The following is a 17,849-nucleotide window of genomic DNA, read 5'->3' as shown; positions in this document are numbered from 1 at the left end:
CTCTACCCGGACAGTATTAACGACAGAGCTTTTTCATACACGTATTGATGCTGTTCCTAGTTTTACCCCTCCCTTATCCTTCTATCCTATTATTAATTAAAATTATAAAGATAAAAAAAAAATTCTAAGTTTGCGTAATTTTTTTTCACTTTTATTAACCTTATCTATGTATTTTGTTATCTGATAAGATTCAGTACATATACAGATACTGGCCGGTGGCCGAACCTTATACTACAAACACTTATTACCATATGTGTCCAACATTTTACTTATGAGTTGTGCCCCTAAAGACATCTAAAGTACAGGAAACCTCCACATCTTGCTCCCACAAGTCCAGCAGATCCACCATCAATGCTGGACCTGTAAAGAAGGACCTTCACCATCTACCTGTGGCCTTCTGTTATATCTCTACCTGGACATGTATCACCTCTGTCACCAGGCTCTGCGGTAATCCTACTGCTCGCCTGATTGGGTTCTTACTGGTATCTGACCCCGGATTCCCTCCTGACTATGATTTCGACTACTGATTCTGTTCCCGATCTTCTCCCTCCTTGAAGTCCAGCAGATCCACCATCACTGCTGGACCTGTATAGAAGGACCTTCACCATCTACCTGTGGCTTTCTGTTATATCTCTTGCCGGACATGTATCGTCTCTGTCATCAGGCTCCGCTGTATTCATACTGCTTGTCTGACTGGGCTCTTACTGGTATCTGACCCCGGCTGCCCTCCTGACTATCATTTTGCCTATTGATTCTGTTCCCGATCTTCTCCCTCCCTTTTCCTTCTATCCTATTATCAATAAAAAAAATTATAAATATTTTTAGTGAGATTTTTTTCATCTGTTAATGATCAAACTTTACTCTGCATTTTGTTAGTTGATAAAAATAATAATGTAACATTCCTGTTTCTAAATATATGAATGTCTATGTAAGCAGCATATACATTACTGATTTTACTCATTATATAGAGCCATTTATTCCACAGCACTTTACAAACATTATTGAAATTGTCCCCATTGGGGCTCACAATCTAAATTCCATATTAGAATGTTTTTGAACTGTGGGAGAAAACCAGAGAAACTGGAGGAAACCCACACAAACATGGGAGCGCATTCAAACTCATTGCAGATGTTGTCCATGGTGGGATGTGAACATAGGTTCTCAGTGCTGTAAGGCAGCAGTGCCAACCACTGAGCAACCTTGCTGCCCAAACGTATGTAGTCTCATTTTCTAAAGCTTTGTTTAGTGCTTCTTGGACCTATTGTCAGAAGTTTTGATAAGTCCATTAAGCAATGCATAAAATGAGAGCGTTTTTAAGACAAAAAGTCACTAAATGCTCCAACTGACACCCAGGCATCTTCTGGGGTTGAGTATCTGCGAAACAGAATATGCCTGAAGAATGGTCGGCTCACTTCTTTCAACCTCTTGGTGTTTTTGGAAACCTGAAGAATTTCAAAGACACTGAAGAGATACATAGAAATTTTGGTGGAGTTTCTGAGTGATTTTTCAGGTGGTTTTCAGAGTGGACCATGGGTTCAGTGATGGTCAATGTAGCAGATCAGTATTCTTCCAGCTGGGGCTGAGGTCGTTAAGCTGGCATCCTGTAGAATGCTAAATCTGTGTCCCTCTTGATGGAGCCATGGTGTACCGGCAGCTGTCTTGTAGAGTGTTTCTGGCTGTGATTTGTAAAGTTTACCTGATACAGAAGCAGATCCTCTTTTATACATCACAGCTCTTATTCAGGTATTTTTTCCACAGGATTGGGGGAAGTTTTCAGTGTCTCATCCCTCATTGTTTGAGTATTTAATTAATTTGCATAGTTTGTCTTCCTCTGTTTTTCCAAGTAAACAAGCTCCATGGCTTGGTACAATGTGTAATCAACATATTAGCAAACATGATTGTTCAATGACCCTGCGTCCCTGTTTTTCAAAGATAGCAGACAATAATCCCTAGGAGCTGATATAAGAGGTAAACAGCTGCCATTCAGCAATTTCCCAAACATCAATTCCAGTGTCAACATTCAGACCCATACGACTATAGTCCATGTGTCTTATGCAATGTATGGTGGGTAAATTTAGCAGTAGTACAGCAGAAGGCTTTGGGCACAGTATTGTAGTATTATTAAGGAGTAGTTTCATGCTGAGCATTAATAAGCAGAGCAGTAGGACATATATGATATTTTCTCCCTTGTCATATCATTATAATGACTTCTACTAAGATAGTGATCCATGATATCACATGTATTACTAGGAATATCATCATGTGACAGCACTATACAGATGTGTAGACCTGCGCCTGATGCCTAATAACTGAGGGGCTTAATCAGAGCTCCTCTTGTGCTGCAGGATGATAAGTGAATTGATTGTCGAGGACTCAGCTACTTCTCATCATCATTTACTTGAAAAACGAGCTGTGTCATTAAGATCTGAAGTCTGCGCCATTTAGAAAACCGGAGAACGTACTGGATGTGAATATACGGAAGCAGATGCCCAGTAAATTTTAAAAGATAATACACTTTATTGAATACTGTATAATGCACAATTTAAAAAAAAAAAAATTCCAATGGTTAAACACAAGAAAAATGGACTTGCAAACAGAGGGATCGTTATACCCAGTATTAAGAGCAATAGATTGAATACCAATAAAGTAGTGTTACAATTATGATTTGGTCCAGAGAAGATAAAAGAAAAAGCATCCAATTCTTTTGCAAAACAATAAAATACTGTTAGCGCTTATAAGCTTCGATGTATAAAAAATAATAATTGATGATTTCTCAAATAATAGGTAGTCAGGTACATTTAGATTGATGAAATTATTCCTGATGCTAAGTAGCAATATTAGTACATATTAGATCAGTACCCTTGTACATACAATTAGTGCTTATAAGCTTCAACGTATGAAAAAAAAAGTTTTTAAGTTCTCTGATGATATGAAGTCCAAATCCAATTGGACGAATTACATTATTAAATCTATTTTTAAAGCAGAGTAACAAGTGTCTTAAAGGTAAATTAGCTAATAGTACATATTGCATCAGTGGTCCAATTGAAAACAGCTTTTAACAATAGTAAGAAATAAGGGTTTTGAATAAAGTTAAACAGTAAAGTAACTGGTGGTCATTAGTGATGGGTGAGCACTAAAATGCTCGGGTGCTCGTTGTTCGGGTCGAGCAAATTGGAATACTCGGGTACTCGGACAGAAGAACAAGCCCAATGTAAGTCTATGGGAGACCCGAGCATTTTTACCGCGATTTCCACCGGGGATCCTTTTAAGGCCTAAAAACGTCTGAAAATGATGGAAACACTGCCCAAATGACATGGGGACATCATGGGGATCGCCCCTGGAAGCATTCCTGACTCCTAGTTCACAGCTTTATATAATGTTGTCAGAGTTTCATGCCATTTTTACCGGTGCACCAAAAAACATATCAAAACGAAACCAAAATGGACTTTGCTGGGAAATATGTTACGGTACATCCTTTCCAGATTAATGACTTGCATATAAGGCAAAATAATTAACCCCAGACCAAAATGTTCCTCCACCACTTGGGATATGTTCAGACGCAGCGGTTTTGAAGCGTATTTCAACTTTTACATTGCTTTCAACCAAAACAAATGTATTCACTGGGAAATGTCACTGTAACATTTCCCAACCCTAGCTGGCCATGTGGTGTGTGACACATAAGCAGACACATCTTGTTTCCTTTATGAAGGATGGACTCCTGCAGTGAGTGGATGGGCTGCCAAGAATTACGACGCACCCCAATACCCCTTTCACGAGATGTCCAGGAGGACGTTGAATGCAAGGCCTGCCCTGCTGCCAAGTCACATGCACCCCAATAAGCCTTTGAACCCAGGTAGTGGATGGGCACAGGAAAATCCAATTCACATTATTCATTTTGTACTTCCATACTCTTTTCTTATGCATTGACAGCAAGGTCTGCCCTGCTACCAAGTCATATGCACCCCAATAACTCCAATCCCCCTTGGAAGAAACATGGAGGAGGGCCTCTTAGCAAAAAATGACCCAATAAAAAGGAGCGGTCTCCTTGACTTGTAATGCCCATACACCAAGTGTGTTGGCTGGCAAACATTTTCCCCTGTGGGGTACACCTCAACCTTTTCCATAACAACTCTTTTACGCCCAGCAAAACCACCCACCCTTGTTCATGGGACGACTCCTGGACACTCTGGGCCGTGATACCAACCCACCCCGGGCGAAGTGACCTAGTGAGGACCACCCCCTATACAAGGAGCATCAGGGGCAGGCCCAGGGGAACAAAGTACCACGACTGCTGGAACCAGGTGGCTGGCTCGAAGACAACACAGAGCAGAGCGCGTGCTGGGAAGCAAGCCTGAGTACAAAACAGAGGAGACTGCATGCTGGGAAGCAAGTCTGAGTACAAAACAGAGGAGACTGCATGCTGGGAAGCACGCCTGAGTACAAAACAGAGGAGACTGCATGCTGGGAAGCACGCCTGAGTACAAGACAGAGGAGAGCACGTGCTGGGAAGCACGCCTGGGTACAAGACAGAGGAGAGCGCATGCTGGGAAGCATGCATGAGTACAAAACAGAGGAGACTGCATGCTGGGAAGCACGCCTGAGTACAAGACAGAGGAGAGCACGTGCTGGGAAGCATGCATGAGTACAAGACAGAGCAGAGCGCATGCTGGGAAGCACGCCTGGGTACAAGACAGAGGAGAGCACGTGCTGGGAAGCACGCCTGGGTACAAGACAGAGGAGAGCACGTGCTGGGAAGCACGCCTGGGTACAAGGCAGAGCAGAGCTCATGCTGGGAAGCACGCCTGGGTACAAGACAGAGGAGAGCACGTGCTGGGAAGCACACCTGGGTACAAGACAGAGCAGAGCTCATGCTGGCAAGCACGCCTGAGTACAAGACAGAGGAGAGAGCATGCTGGGAAGCACGCCTGAGTACAAGACAGAGCAGAGTGCATGCTGGGAATCACGCCTGAGTTCAAGACAGAGGAGAGCTCATGTTGGGAAGCACGCCTGGGTACAAGACAGAGGAGAGCACGTCCTGGGAAGCACGCCTGAGTACAAGACAGAGGAGAGAGCATGCTGGGAAGCACGCCTGAGTACAAGACAGAGCAGAGCGCGTGCTGGGAAGCACGCCTGAGTACAAGACAGAGCAGAGCGCGTGCTGGGAAGCACGCCTGAGTTCAAGACAGAGGAGAGCTCATGCTGGGAAGCACGCCTGGGTACAAGACAGAGCAGAGCGCGTGCTGGGAAGCACGCCTGGGTACAAGACAGAGGAGAGCGCATGCTGAGAAGCACGCCTGGGTAAAAGACAGAGGAGAGCACATGCTGAGAAGCACGCCTGGGTACAAGATAGAGCAGAGCCGTGCGGTAATTGTGTGTCGTGCAAAAATATAGTGAGATCTTCTTCATTCACATCTGTGGATGGCAAAAAAAAAAAATTTCTCCATCCAACAACATATTACCTGCAACACCTCTCAGGTAATATATCATGCCACAAGTGTTAGGTGTCGGGATTCCTGCCCCTGCACAGGAGGAATCTCGAGCCTTGCCTTCTGCATTCTCCCATTCAGTCCCAGCAGCAGAGGAGCCTGCTCAGTAAAGACGTCGTTCCCAGAGTCTTGCTCAGGCTAGTGCTGTCACGTTGGTTACTGCTGCCACCTCTGGGTCAGCTTTGGCAATCCGCACTAGCCAGCAGCGATGGCTTCCCAGCCATCCAGAAAAAACCCATAAGTTTACAGTTTCTGATTAGTAGACAGGACAAAATAAGTCTGACCCTCTGATGAATATCCAGAGGGTCAGTAGCACCAGAAATGGTCAGTCTGGTGCCAGATGCTCTTTGGGAACACGTTACAACAGCCATTACGCTGATGAAGCCCCTGTGTTATGGGTAAATATGTATATGAAATACTCAGTGCCTGATGACAGATGAATAATGATAAAACAGGCAAAAACCCCCAAGGAATGAAATGTTCACCCACCTGAAATCCCCTTTGTTGTTGATCACTCTGTCCATGGGGCAATACTGTGCTGAACTCTCCAGCACCACGATATCCACAGTCCTGCTGTCATTACCTCGCCTGCTCTGCACCCGGCAGCCCCAGTTCCCGGTTGATCCAGCTTGTATGTTGGAAATGGTCAGTGCACTAAAAAGGGGATCAAGGTGTCACAACCACACACAAAGGCAATACTATTATAATAACCTCATACCTTCCACGGCCATAACTCACCTACTGGAGCATTTACCACAGAAGATAAAAGACTTTAAAGAGGACCTGTCACCAGGACAAAAATGGCCAGGTTTTGCTCTTATTTTCTCCCTGCTGTTTCCCAGAGTGTTCCGTAGCTTTTCTGTACGTATTGGGGATATGGGCCTTTTTATTTAGTACTGACTTTACCATGGGGCGAGGCTCACAGGATCCTCTGGGGCGGGTCTTTGGGCTGCTCTGCATTATATGTCCTTGTAAGTCACCTCTCCTTAGTGAAGAGCATAATTATAGCAAGTAAATAAAAAGGCTCATATTTCTGGAACAGTATAGCAAATTTACAAAAAAATTCAATACAACCCCCCGCTCCCAAAAAGAAACAAAAAAACTGAGCTGGACTATAAGCTGGCATGTGTGCAAAGTGTAAGAGCAAGTTCACACTGTGGCCATTTCACAGACAGAACCTAGGAAAAAAATAAAATGAGCCCATACCCTACAGAAAATAAGCAAATACTAATAGCACATATTATATATATAACACAGGGGACTGAGCGCTGTTTTGATCAAATACATATTTTTTGTGTTATTTTCCTATGGGTTTTGTCTGTGAAATTGCCGCAGTGTGAACGCGCTCTAAGGCCGGAGTCACACTGGCGAGGAATACGGGTGCGTGCGAGGCGCAAAAAGCCCGCATTAGACACGGACCAATGATTCTCTATGGGGTCACTCGCACCAGGCGTATATTTCTCCTCCGTATCCTCCGCTCCGTGCCACTCGCAGCATGCTGCGATTGTCAGCGTACTACGCCCGTAGCACGCCAATGCAAGTCTATGGGTGCGCAAAAAATACGGATTACACACTGACCACACGTGTGACCTGCGAGCAATACGCAGGTCTTTTGGCTGGTGACAGGAAATGGGCCAATCCATCATCAGGAAGCGTAGACATGCAAATGAGCTCAAAAAGCGCTCCAGACATCCAGGAAGTCCGCCTCCACGGAGTACAGCAGCAGCATGGCGTCCACTTACATAAATGTGGAGATGCTAATTGTGCTGGTGCAGGAGCGTCCAGAAATATGGGACCCACGCGACGCAAACTATGCGAACCGCACACGAAAGGAGGCGTCATGGAGGCGCATCTGTCGCCAGATGTATCATGACTTCGGTGACAGACCACGTGAGGAGCAGCAGAAAATTCGTAAGTGCAACCATAAAAATATAATTAACGTTAGCGCACGCTATAAAATGACTCTACAATCAGCCCCCCCTTCCTGGGCATGTAATTTTAGCCTCATGAGGCCGTTACATTAGGATGTGACACGTGGCTTCACACAGCCATAATTAGGGGTTAGGCCACAAGCTCCTCATCCTCCTAGCCACAAAAATTATTTTCAGGGGAGCTAATGAGACCCTGGGTATCGGCCTAATTACATATGCCACCATGGGTAGAACGCACACCCCAGAAGGCCCCATGCCTAGACTACTGTTTGAAAATGTGACCTTTCCAATATGTGATTTTGACAATCTTTCCTGTCACATTGCAGTGGAAGATGTGATGAAACGGTGGAGAAGCATCCGGGACCAGTACCGCCGGGAACGCCAGCAGCGGTCCAGGAGTGGGGATGCTGGCCATGTAAAGCGGAAATATATATATTATGACCGGCTGAACTTCCTCGCCCCAATTCTGGCTCTGAGACCGTAAGTACATACCTCACACCACATGACACAAAAACATTACACAAATACTTTACAGGGACAAAAATATTGATGTATTTTTGCCTCTGTTCTATTTCATAACAGAACTCAATCCAACCTTACGGATCGAGGAACGGCCTCAGAGGCAGAGCCCGTTATAGATCCTGTAGGGGATGAGGTGGCTGGCCCATCTTCTCCCCCTACAAGAAGGATGTCTGAAGAGGAGGCATCACAAGAGCACACAATGGCTGCCCGACAAAACACACCACCAGGACGGTCTGCAGCTGCAACCTCACCCATCCTGGAAGAGATGGGCAACTTGAGCAGCAGCCCAACTGCCCAGATCAGGCCCTCCCCACAGGCTGCTCTAGCATCACGGCGAATAAGAAGAAGGCGCCAGGTCGCCATTCAAGAGAGCAGGACCAATGTGGACACTGGGGTGCTGAATTACCTGTCCAGAATCACTACAGATGATGGTGAGGAGGCCTATGCACGTAGCCTCACCCTTTATCTCCGTGCCCTTACCCGTGAGGTCAGGCTCCGTATTAGGGGGTGTATTCAGATCCTGCTTGATGCAAGCACCCCCCCCAATACCCCATATGAGGTGTTTGAATTTCTGGAGAGGTGGCAGCTCTCACCAAGAAATTTAATGCGCATGAGACCATCCACACAGATGCTTGCTTAAGCAGGGTCTGAACAACCCCTAATACGTGGGCCAACACCTCAACCCCTTCCTCCCCCTACCCATCCTTCTATTCCGCAGCCCCAAATGTCTTCAGCAAGCCAACCCCACCAATATGGCCACTTGTACCCACCCAGTGTTGGAGGCTGGTCCCAACCTGGTTGGGGACGATCTGGCTATCTTGGTGGGTATGATCCACGGGCCTACCATAGCCAACAAGAAGCCCCTCACCATCATCATTATTACTCTGGGCAGTATCACCAACAGGCCCAGGAGGCTGGACAACAACAGCATCATGGGCAACAGTATGGCCCCACACAGGGCGATGTTGCCCACAATGTCCAGCAGCACCCCCAGGCTGTTCCTCCCCGTTCCCCTTCCCCTACATATGAGGATTTATGAATCCAAACTTTGGAGATGTCCAGTGACATGTAACTGGTGCTTCTAATCTAGAGAAAAAAACAGGTGTTCTCCATCACCAACATTTATAACATAATTTAACACTCACATTTGTAAACAATGTTTTCCAAACATATGAAACAATCCATCATGACAGGCAACGCTACCTCACGCCTTTCACACAGATATTACATGTGTGTATAAAAGAGAAGATTTAAATGCGCTATACAGTTACCTGAAAGGATGAGAATACAATAATCACTTGTTAATGCATAGGAAAGGCGTGCTTGCCTTTAGTTAAGTAGTCAACTTTGTTATTAGCACTCTCTAGTAACCCAATTTGAGGCGACCAGCATTCACAATATCACGCTCTCTCTATGTCTTAACAAGTGAGTTTTGTATTTTCATCCTTTCCAGTATAGCATGCTTAAATATTGTCTGTTCTACAGACAGGTAATATCTGTGTGAAAGATGTGAGGTAGCCTTGCCTGTCATGGTGGAATCTTTCTATGTTTGGAAAACATTATGAGGAAATGTGAGTGTTATCTTATTGACTTTATTTAGGTGATGGAGCTCACCCTTTGTTGCCTAATCCAGGTTAATGTAGGCATGCAGCAATGTTGTTATTGCATAATGTTTGTTGCAGTTATTTTCTGTTATGTTAATGTTACATCAAGTTAACGAAGGCCCAAAGGGGCATTTTGGCCATTGCCAAATTTGTGTGATGGCAAAATTATGTTTGCCTTTAAGCAAAACCCAAAAAACAAAAAGGCAAAACTAAAAATTTGTCTACTCTAGTTAACGTCTCTGTGTGATTTCTCACTATCCCTCACAACATACTAACAGACACCAACCAATGCAAAGAAACACTCATAGAATCATAACAAGGCTTGAGTAATATATATTTAGACACACTTTGAACCAAAAATAATTAGAACATAGACACAGCATTCTCTTGCCAAGAAGTAGCCCCCTCAGGTGAGATAAAGTAATTAGTGAATATATCACGCACTTTGAGGCCAGAGAGCGGTCTACGTTGAGGGATGATAGGTGGTCTCACCCTGCGCACATTGTCCGGCCTACGCACAACACCATCAGAGGAGGAGCAATCATGTATCCTGGTGAAGTTATGCAGAACAACACAGGCTTTCACAACTTCATTCACATTTTGCTCACTCAACTGAATGGCAGACTGGAGTACCCGCCATTTGGCACAAAGAATCCCAAAGGAACACTCCACCAGTCGCCTAGCACGTGATAGGCGCAAGTTCAAAATTCCGCGCCTGTGGTCAAGGTTGCGCCAGGGATATGGCCTCATGACATTACATAACTGAAAGGCCTAATCTGCCACAAGGACATAAGGGACTGATTGTTCGGGGGAGCCTGGTAGCTGGCGTGGTGGTGGTAGTTCAAACTGGTTGGTGCGTAGCCGCCGACCCATTATGGAAGTATTGAAGACTCTAGAGTCTCCTGTCCTTCCATAGGCCCCAATGTCCACAATTATAAACTTGTATTGAGGGTCTACCAGAGCCAACAATACAACAGAAAAGTATTGTTTATAATTGAAGAATTGGGACCCTGAGTTCGGCGGCTTACGCACCCTGATATGTTTGCCATCCAGGGCCCCAATACAATTTGGAAACTGGCAGTCCTCCTCAAAGTCCCTTGAAATCCTTAACCAGTCTTCCATCCTGGGCTCGGGTAGGACCACCTGATGGAGTCTTGTCCAGATTTGTGCACATGTAGACCTCACTATGCCTGAATTGGTGGACTTTCCAATGAGAAACTCATGGTGGAGGGCGGCATAAGACAGGCCAGTGGACAGGAAGCTGTAGAACAACAGAAATAGTCCAGGTTAGAATGGCTAAAGTAAAAAAAATCAGTTACATGCCGACCAAACTTGGTAGGAAATGAGAGAGAACAACACACACATATTTGGTGGCACAATGACTAAGTGATATGCAGTACATATTAGATGTAACATTGTGCTGTGTCAGTTGAAACATATTTTGAGTAAGATGAGGGTATTAAACATTGTCCAAGAAGGCCAAAAAACATAAATTAACACACACATTATGAACATAGAGAATGTGGTTGTGTAGTACATACCGTATTGTGAGTAGAAGTCGCTCCTCTGCAGATAAGGCTTGGCGCATCCTAGTGTCCTGAAATGTGATCCCAGGGCGCACTGTCTCCAATAGGCGATCAAATGTGGTAATGCTCATTCGACAGTACTGGTAAAATTTTTCCGGATGCTCCCGCAGAGACGAATAGAGGCGGTGAAAATGCCCTCTTGTGAGTCGTTGCCTCAAAAGTGGATGTACCCACATGCGTCTCCTCCTCCGCGGATCCACTATCACAGGATATGGTTGGCCAAAGCGCCGTGACAAAAGCCAGGTAAAGAGAACCTGCTCGGTTGTATTGAATGTCAGACCCTCTGCCATGCTGCACAAAGAACACCAACACACCTCGTGAAAGCAAGGTGAGAAATGTACAGAATGTAGGCAGCCACCTATTTCTGAGTGTCTAAATAGGGTGCAGGCTAATGATTTAAATAGTTTGCAGGCCTCAAAACCGTTAAATGTCCATTTTGCAAGGCTGCGAGAAAATCTCGCCATACGGATTGCATACGGATTGCATACGGAGACACACATGCGCAAAATACGCGACCTCACCTTGCTTACGGATGACCTACGGACCACTATTTTGTGGTCATTGATCCGTATTACGCATGTAAAATACGGAGCGTATTTTGCGCAGGTTAGTGTGACTCCGGCCTTACACTTATGTACTGGGGATTACAGATTATAGTCCAGATCAGATTTTTTTTCTGCTGAAAAAATAAAATAGGAAAAACTCTCTTTTAAACTTGACAACCCCCCTGTAACTTGTACCCATGGCTCTGAATATTTCTGGCCATGCATGCGCTGAGAATGATGAAAATGTCTATAGGACGCTGCATCGCTCCCCATCCAGCTCAGGGGGTAGAAGTCTGGGGAAACTGTGGGGTCTTGCAGGGCAATGCATACAATTCTCCGGGGTTTGGTAAATCAGGGAAAAATAACAGAATAAATGACTCTTTATGACCCAATATGCGCAGTGATCTTTAGGCTACTGGCTTCGTATACAATGCCAAACTCCTATAGGGATTTTATGGTTTGTCCATGAAACAACGTATATATATACCGATGATATATCGGAGAACACGGGGCACCTGGCAATCAGCGATCAGCTGTGGATCATGTTCTTCTCAACAAAAATCCCCTGCGACTCGTCCGTTCCCACAATCCTCCCATCCGGATAGCACAACACCGGCATGTCCTGGTCTATGTAGGACGCCGTGCACTGGAAAGCGAGGCTGTCCCCTCAGACACAACCTGACGATGGGACGGGGTCATGTAAAATGAAGGCAGCTCCAGAGTCTGAAAAGTGGATACAAAAAGTTTGAAAAAGTTAAAATAAAAAAAAACTAAAATCTTATGTCACCAAATATACACGATTTTATTACCTGGATTGTAAAATCCAGCCAGCTCCAGAGGCGCACGGCGCATGTCCAGAAGTTTGGAAGATAACTTTTGGTCATGCGGAGTGCGTACACCCGGCTTCAGAGACGCAGTGACGTGGCCGGAATGAGCGGCGCATGCATGCGCTAGATACGCATAAGCGGTGATGACACGGCGTGTGCACATTATGTTATCACGCCCACAGGGGCACGATAACATGGAAAGAGGGCTGACTAGTCTGGGGCAACGAGCGCCATTTGACTCGAAAAATGTTATCTAGGGCCGGATAGGCAGGGAACTTACTCATAAGTGAGTTAGAGGGAATGGGGGACCTGACAGCTTCACTTTAATGGGGTCGCAGCCTCTGTGGACTTTCCGAAAAGGTGTGTGTATACTGACAGACCATGTGACACTGAGGAAGACCACCTGGGTGCAATCTTTCACTTATGAAGGGAATTGCTTGCACCAGAAAATTTTAGTGGCTTTATGGCAAAAGGCGTGAACACATATGCACAGGTAGATTTTTAGAACCCAACCAAAAAATTATTCTATGCCAATTTATCACCCACAAATCAGATTACAAAAATATTTAAACACAGGTAACAAGATAGGTAACAAGCCAACAGGGGTGAAAACTTTTGCAAATTGCTGTATTTCTATGCAGCTGTCACGCTAGAGCCAGGAGAGCAGACGGCCAGTCTTAGCACTCGTCCGAGTTATACGGCCGTCTGACTCTTCCCTAACACAGAGAGAAGAGAGGGAGAGCAGTCACTACCAGGAGCTCTGCGGGATTTGTAGCATTTTTGCAGAGCGCTCTGCTAGATAAAAGGACTTGCAGACACTGATGATAGAACATTTGTAATGAAGACTATTTAGAAAGTTCCATTTAGCCAGGAAATATTTATCATCAATGAATTTTCACCCACTAGCCAGCACAGCATTGTATATATCCCCCTGCGGGGACTGTTCACCGTCAGCACGCCATGTTTCCCTACAGTACGTGGCCTCCTGGAGGTGCTCTAGACCAGAGGTCCCCAACCTTTTTTGCACCAGGGACCGGCTTGAAGCAAGACCATTCTTCCATTGCCCGGCAGGGCGGGGATGGAGGTGTGACAGGGGCGGGGCTTTGGTTATAAGGGGGCGGGGCTATGGACGTGGTTGTAGTTTAGCAGTGCATACTTATAATTTAATTATAACATTTTTAATGTGACTCAGCTCACCATAGGTTTTGAATGAGTGGGAGCACCTGGCTTGCTTCTCTGTTTCAGTGGGAGCACTGGGCTACTTCTACTGATGATCGTCACTGCTAATGATGATTGGAACCTACAAGGAAATGGAGCATTGAGCACTTAAGAAAGATTGTACTGGAGTTCTGTACATGCTGATTATTTTCTAATCATCAGAAAATTTATGTGTGGTTCCCCCCGTCCTGTCCAGCTCTGTGTGGCTTCCCCTGTTGTATGCATATCTCCCCTGTCCCATCCTTGTATACATGGCTCTGCTCCCATCCTGTATACATGGCTCCACTCCCACCCTCCCATCCTGTATACATGGCTCCGCTCCCACCCTCCCATCCTGTATGCATGGCTCCCCTGTCCCATCCTGTATACATGGCTCCCCTGTCCCATCCTGTATACATGGCTCCCCTGTCCCATCCTGTATACATGGCTCTGCTCCCATCCTGTATACATGGCTCTGCTCCCATCCTGTATACATGGCTCTGCTCCCATCCTGTATACATGGCTCTGCTCCCACCCTCCCATCCTGTATACATGGCTCTGCTCCCATCCTGTATACATGGCTCTGCTCCCACCCTCCCATCCTGTATACATGGCTCCGCTCCCACCCTCCCATCCTGTATGCATGGCTCCCCTGTCCCATCCTGTATACATGGCTCCCCTGTCCCATCCTGTATACATGGCTCCCCTGTCCCATCCTGTATACATGGCTCCCCTGTCCCATCCTGTATACATGGCTCTGCTCCCATCCTGTATACATGGCTCTGCTCCCATCCTGTATACATGGCTCTGCTCCCACCCTCCCATCCTGTATACATGGCTCTGCTCCCATCCTGTATACATGGCTCTGCTCCCACCCTCCCATCCTGTATACATGGCTCCTCTGTCTCATCCTGTATATATGGCTCTGCTCCCACCCTCCCATCCTGTATACATGGCTCTGCTCCCACCCTCCCATCCTGTATACATGGCTCCGCTCCCACCCTCCCATCCTGTATACATGGCTCCCCTGTCCCATCCTGTATACATGGCTCTGCTCCCACTCTTCCATCCTGTATACATGGCTCCCCTGTCCCATCCTGAATACATGGCTCTGCTCCCACCCTCCCATCCTGTATACATGGCTCACATGCTCCCATCCTGTATACATGGCTCTGCTCCCACCCTGTATACATGGCTCCGCTCCCACCCTCCCATCCTGTATACATGGCTCTGCTCCCATCCTGTATACATGGCTCTGCTCCCACTCTTCCATCCTGTATACATGGCTCCGCTCCCACCCTCCCATCCTGTATACATGGCTCTGCCCCCACTCTGCCATCCTGTATACATGGCTCCCCTGTCCCATCCTTTATACATGGCTCTGCTCCCACCCTCCCATCCTGTATACATGGCTCCGCTCCCACCCTCCCATCCTGTATACATGGCTCTGCCCCCACTCTGCCATCCTGTATACATGGCTCCCCTGTCCCATCCTTTATACATGGCTCTGCTCCCACCCTCCCATCCTGTATACATGGCTCTGCTCCCACCCTCCCATCCTGTATACATGGCTCCGCTCCCACCCTCCCATCCTGTATACATGGCTCTGCTCCCACTCTTCCATCCTGTATACATGGCTCCCCTGTCCCATACAGTATACATGGCTCTGCTCCCACCCTCCCATCCTGTATATATGGCTCCGCTCCCACTCTTTCTCCCCTGTATGCATGGCTCCGCTCCCACTCTCCCTCCCCTGTATATATGTCTCTGCTCCCACTCTCCCTCCCCTGTATATAAGGCTCCGCTCCCACTCTCCCTCCCCTGTATATATGGCTCTGCTCCCACTCTCCCTCCCCTGTATATATGGCTCCCCTCCCACTCTCCCTCCCTTTCATATATGGCTCCGCTCCCACTCTCCCTCCCTTTCATATATGGCTCCGCTCCCACTCTCCCTCCCTTGTATATATGGCTCCGCTCCCACTCTCCCTCCCTTGTATTTATGGCTCCGCTCCCACTCTCCCTCCCTTGTATTTATGGCTCCGCTCCCACTCTCCCTCCCTTGTATATATGGCTCCGCTCCCACTCTCCCGGCCTCCCTTGTATATATGGCTCCGCTCCCACCCTCCCTTGTATATATGGCTCCGCTCCCACCCTCCCCTGTATTTATGGCTCTGCTCCCACTCTCCCTCCCTTGTATATATGGCTCTGCTCTCACTCTCCCTCCCTTGTATATATGGCTCTGCTCTCACTCTCCCTCCCCTGTATATATGGCTCCGCTCCCACTCTCCCTCCCTTGTATATATGGCTCCGCTCCCACTCTCCCGGCCTCCCTTGTATATAAGGCTCCGCTCCCACTCTCCCTCCCTTGTATATAAGGCTCCGCTCCCACTCTCCCGGCCTCCCTTGTATATAAGGCTCCGCTCCCACTCTCCCTCCCTTGTATATAAGGCTCCGCTCCCACTCTCCCGGCCTCCCTTGTATATAAGGCTCCGCTCCCACTCTCCCTCCCTTGTATATATGGCTCCACTCGGCTCCCCCATCCTCCCCCATCATACTTACCCTCACATCGCTGAACTTCCCTCCCTGCATCTCGCGGTTCTTCAGCTCCTGTGCTACCGCTCATTAAGGTCTATGAATATGGACGCCACGCCTATGGGAGATGAGTGGCATCCATATTCATGACCTTAAATGAGCGGTACACGTGACCGCTCAGCGCTGGATGAAGCCGTCGCGGGATGCAGGGTGAGTATCAGGCACTGCTGCACCGCCGCCGGCTCCCCTTTTGTCCGCGGACCGGCAAGGGCACTGCAACGGCCCGGTGCTGGGCTGCGGCCCGGTGGTTGGGGACCCCTGCTCTAGACGTCTAGTCTTCCGTCTGTGCAGATACATATCTCCAGTAAGTCAGGCCTAGTCTACACATGTCTCCAGCAAGTCAGGCCTAGTCTACACATATCTCCAGCAAGTCAGGCCTAGTCTACACATATCAACAGCAAGTCAGGCCTAGTCTACACATATCACCAGCAAGTCATGCGTAGTCTACACATATCTCCAGCAAGTCATGCCTAGTCTACACATATCTCCAGCAAGTCATGCCTAGTCTATACATATCTCCAGCAAGTCAGGCCTAGTCTATACATATCTCCAGCAACTCAGGCCTAGTCTACACATATCACCAGTAAGTCATGCGTAGTCTATACATAAAGTCAGGCTTCGTCTACACATATCTCCAGCAAGTCATGCCTAATGTACACATATCTGCAGCAACTCAGGCCTAGTCTACACATATCACCAGCAAGTCAGGCCTAGTCTACACATATCACCAGCAAGTCAGGCCTAGTCTACACATATCTCCAGCAAGTCATGCGTAGTCTATACATAAAGTCAGGCTTCGTCTACACATATCTCCAGCAAGTCATGCCTAATCTACACATATCTGCAGCAACTCAGGCCTAGTCTACACATATCACCAGCAAGTCAGGCCTAGTCTATATATATCACCAGCAAGTCATGCCTGGTCTACACATATCTCCAGCAAGTCAGGCCTAGTCTATACATATCACCAGCAAGTAATGCCTGGTCTACACATATCTCCAGCAAGTCATGCCTGGTCTACACATATCTCCAGCAAGTCAGGCCTAGTCTACACATATCACCAGCAAGTCAGGCCTAGTCTACACATATCACCAGCAAGTCAGGCCTAGTCTATACATATCACCAGCAAGTCATGCCTAGTCTACACATATCTCCAGCAAGTCAGGCCTAGTCTACACATATCTCCAGGAAGTCAGGCCTAGTCTATACATATCACCAGCAAGTCATGCCTAGTCTACACATATCTCCAGCAAGTCAGGCCTAGTCTACACATATCACCAGCAAGTCAGGCCTAGTCTACACATATCACCAGCAAGTCAGGCCTAGTCTACACATATCTCCAGCAAGTCAGGCCTAGTCTACACATATCTCCAGGAAGTCAGGCCTAGTCTACACATATCACCAGCAAGTCAGGCCTAGTCTATACATATCACCAGCAAGTCATGCCTAGTCTACACATATCTCCAGCAAGTCAGGCCTAGTCTACACATATCTCCAGCATGTCATGGGTAGTCTATAAATAGTCAGGCCTAGTCTACACATATCTCCAGTAAGTCAGG

Source organism: Dendrobates tinctorius, unplaced genomic scaffold (genome assembly GCF_039654945.1).
Source record: "Dendrobates tinctorius isolate UK_male_01 unplaced genomic scaffold, ASM3965494v1 ptg000095l, whole genome shotgun sequence".
NCBI classification, from domain to species: Eukaryota; Metazoa; Chordata; class Amphibia; order Anura; family Dendrobatidae; genus Dendrobates; species Dendrobates tinctorius.
This window is presented reverse-complemented; position numbering follows the sequence as displayed.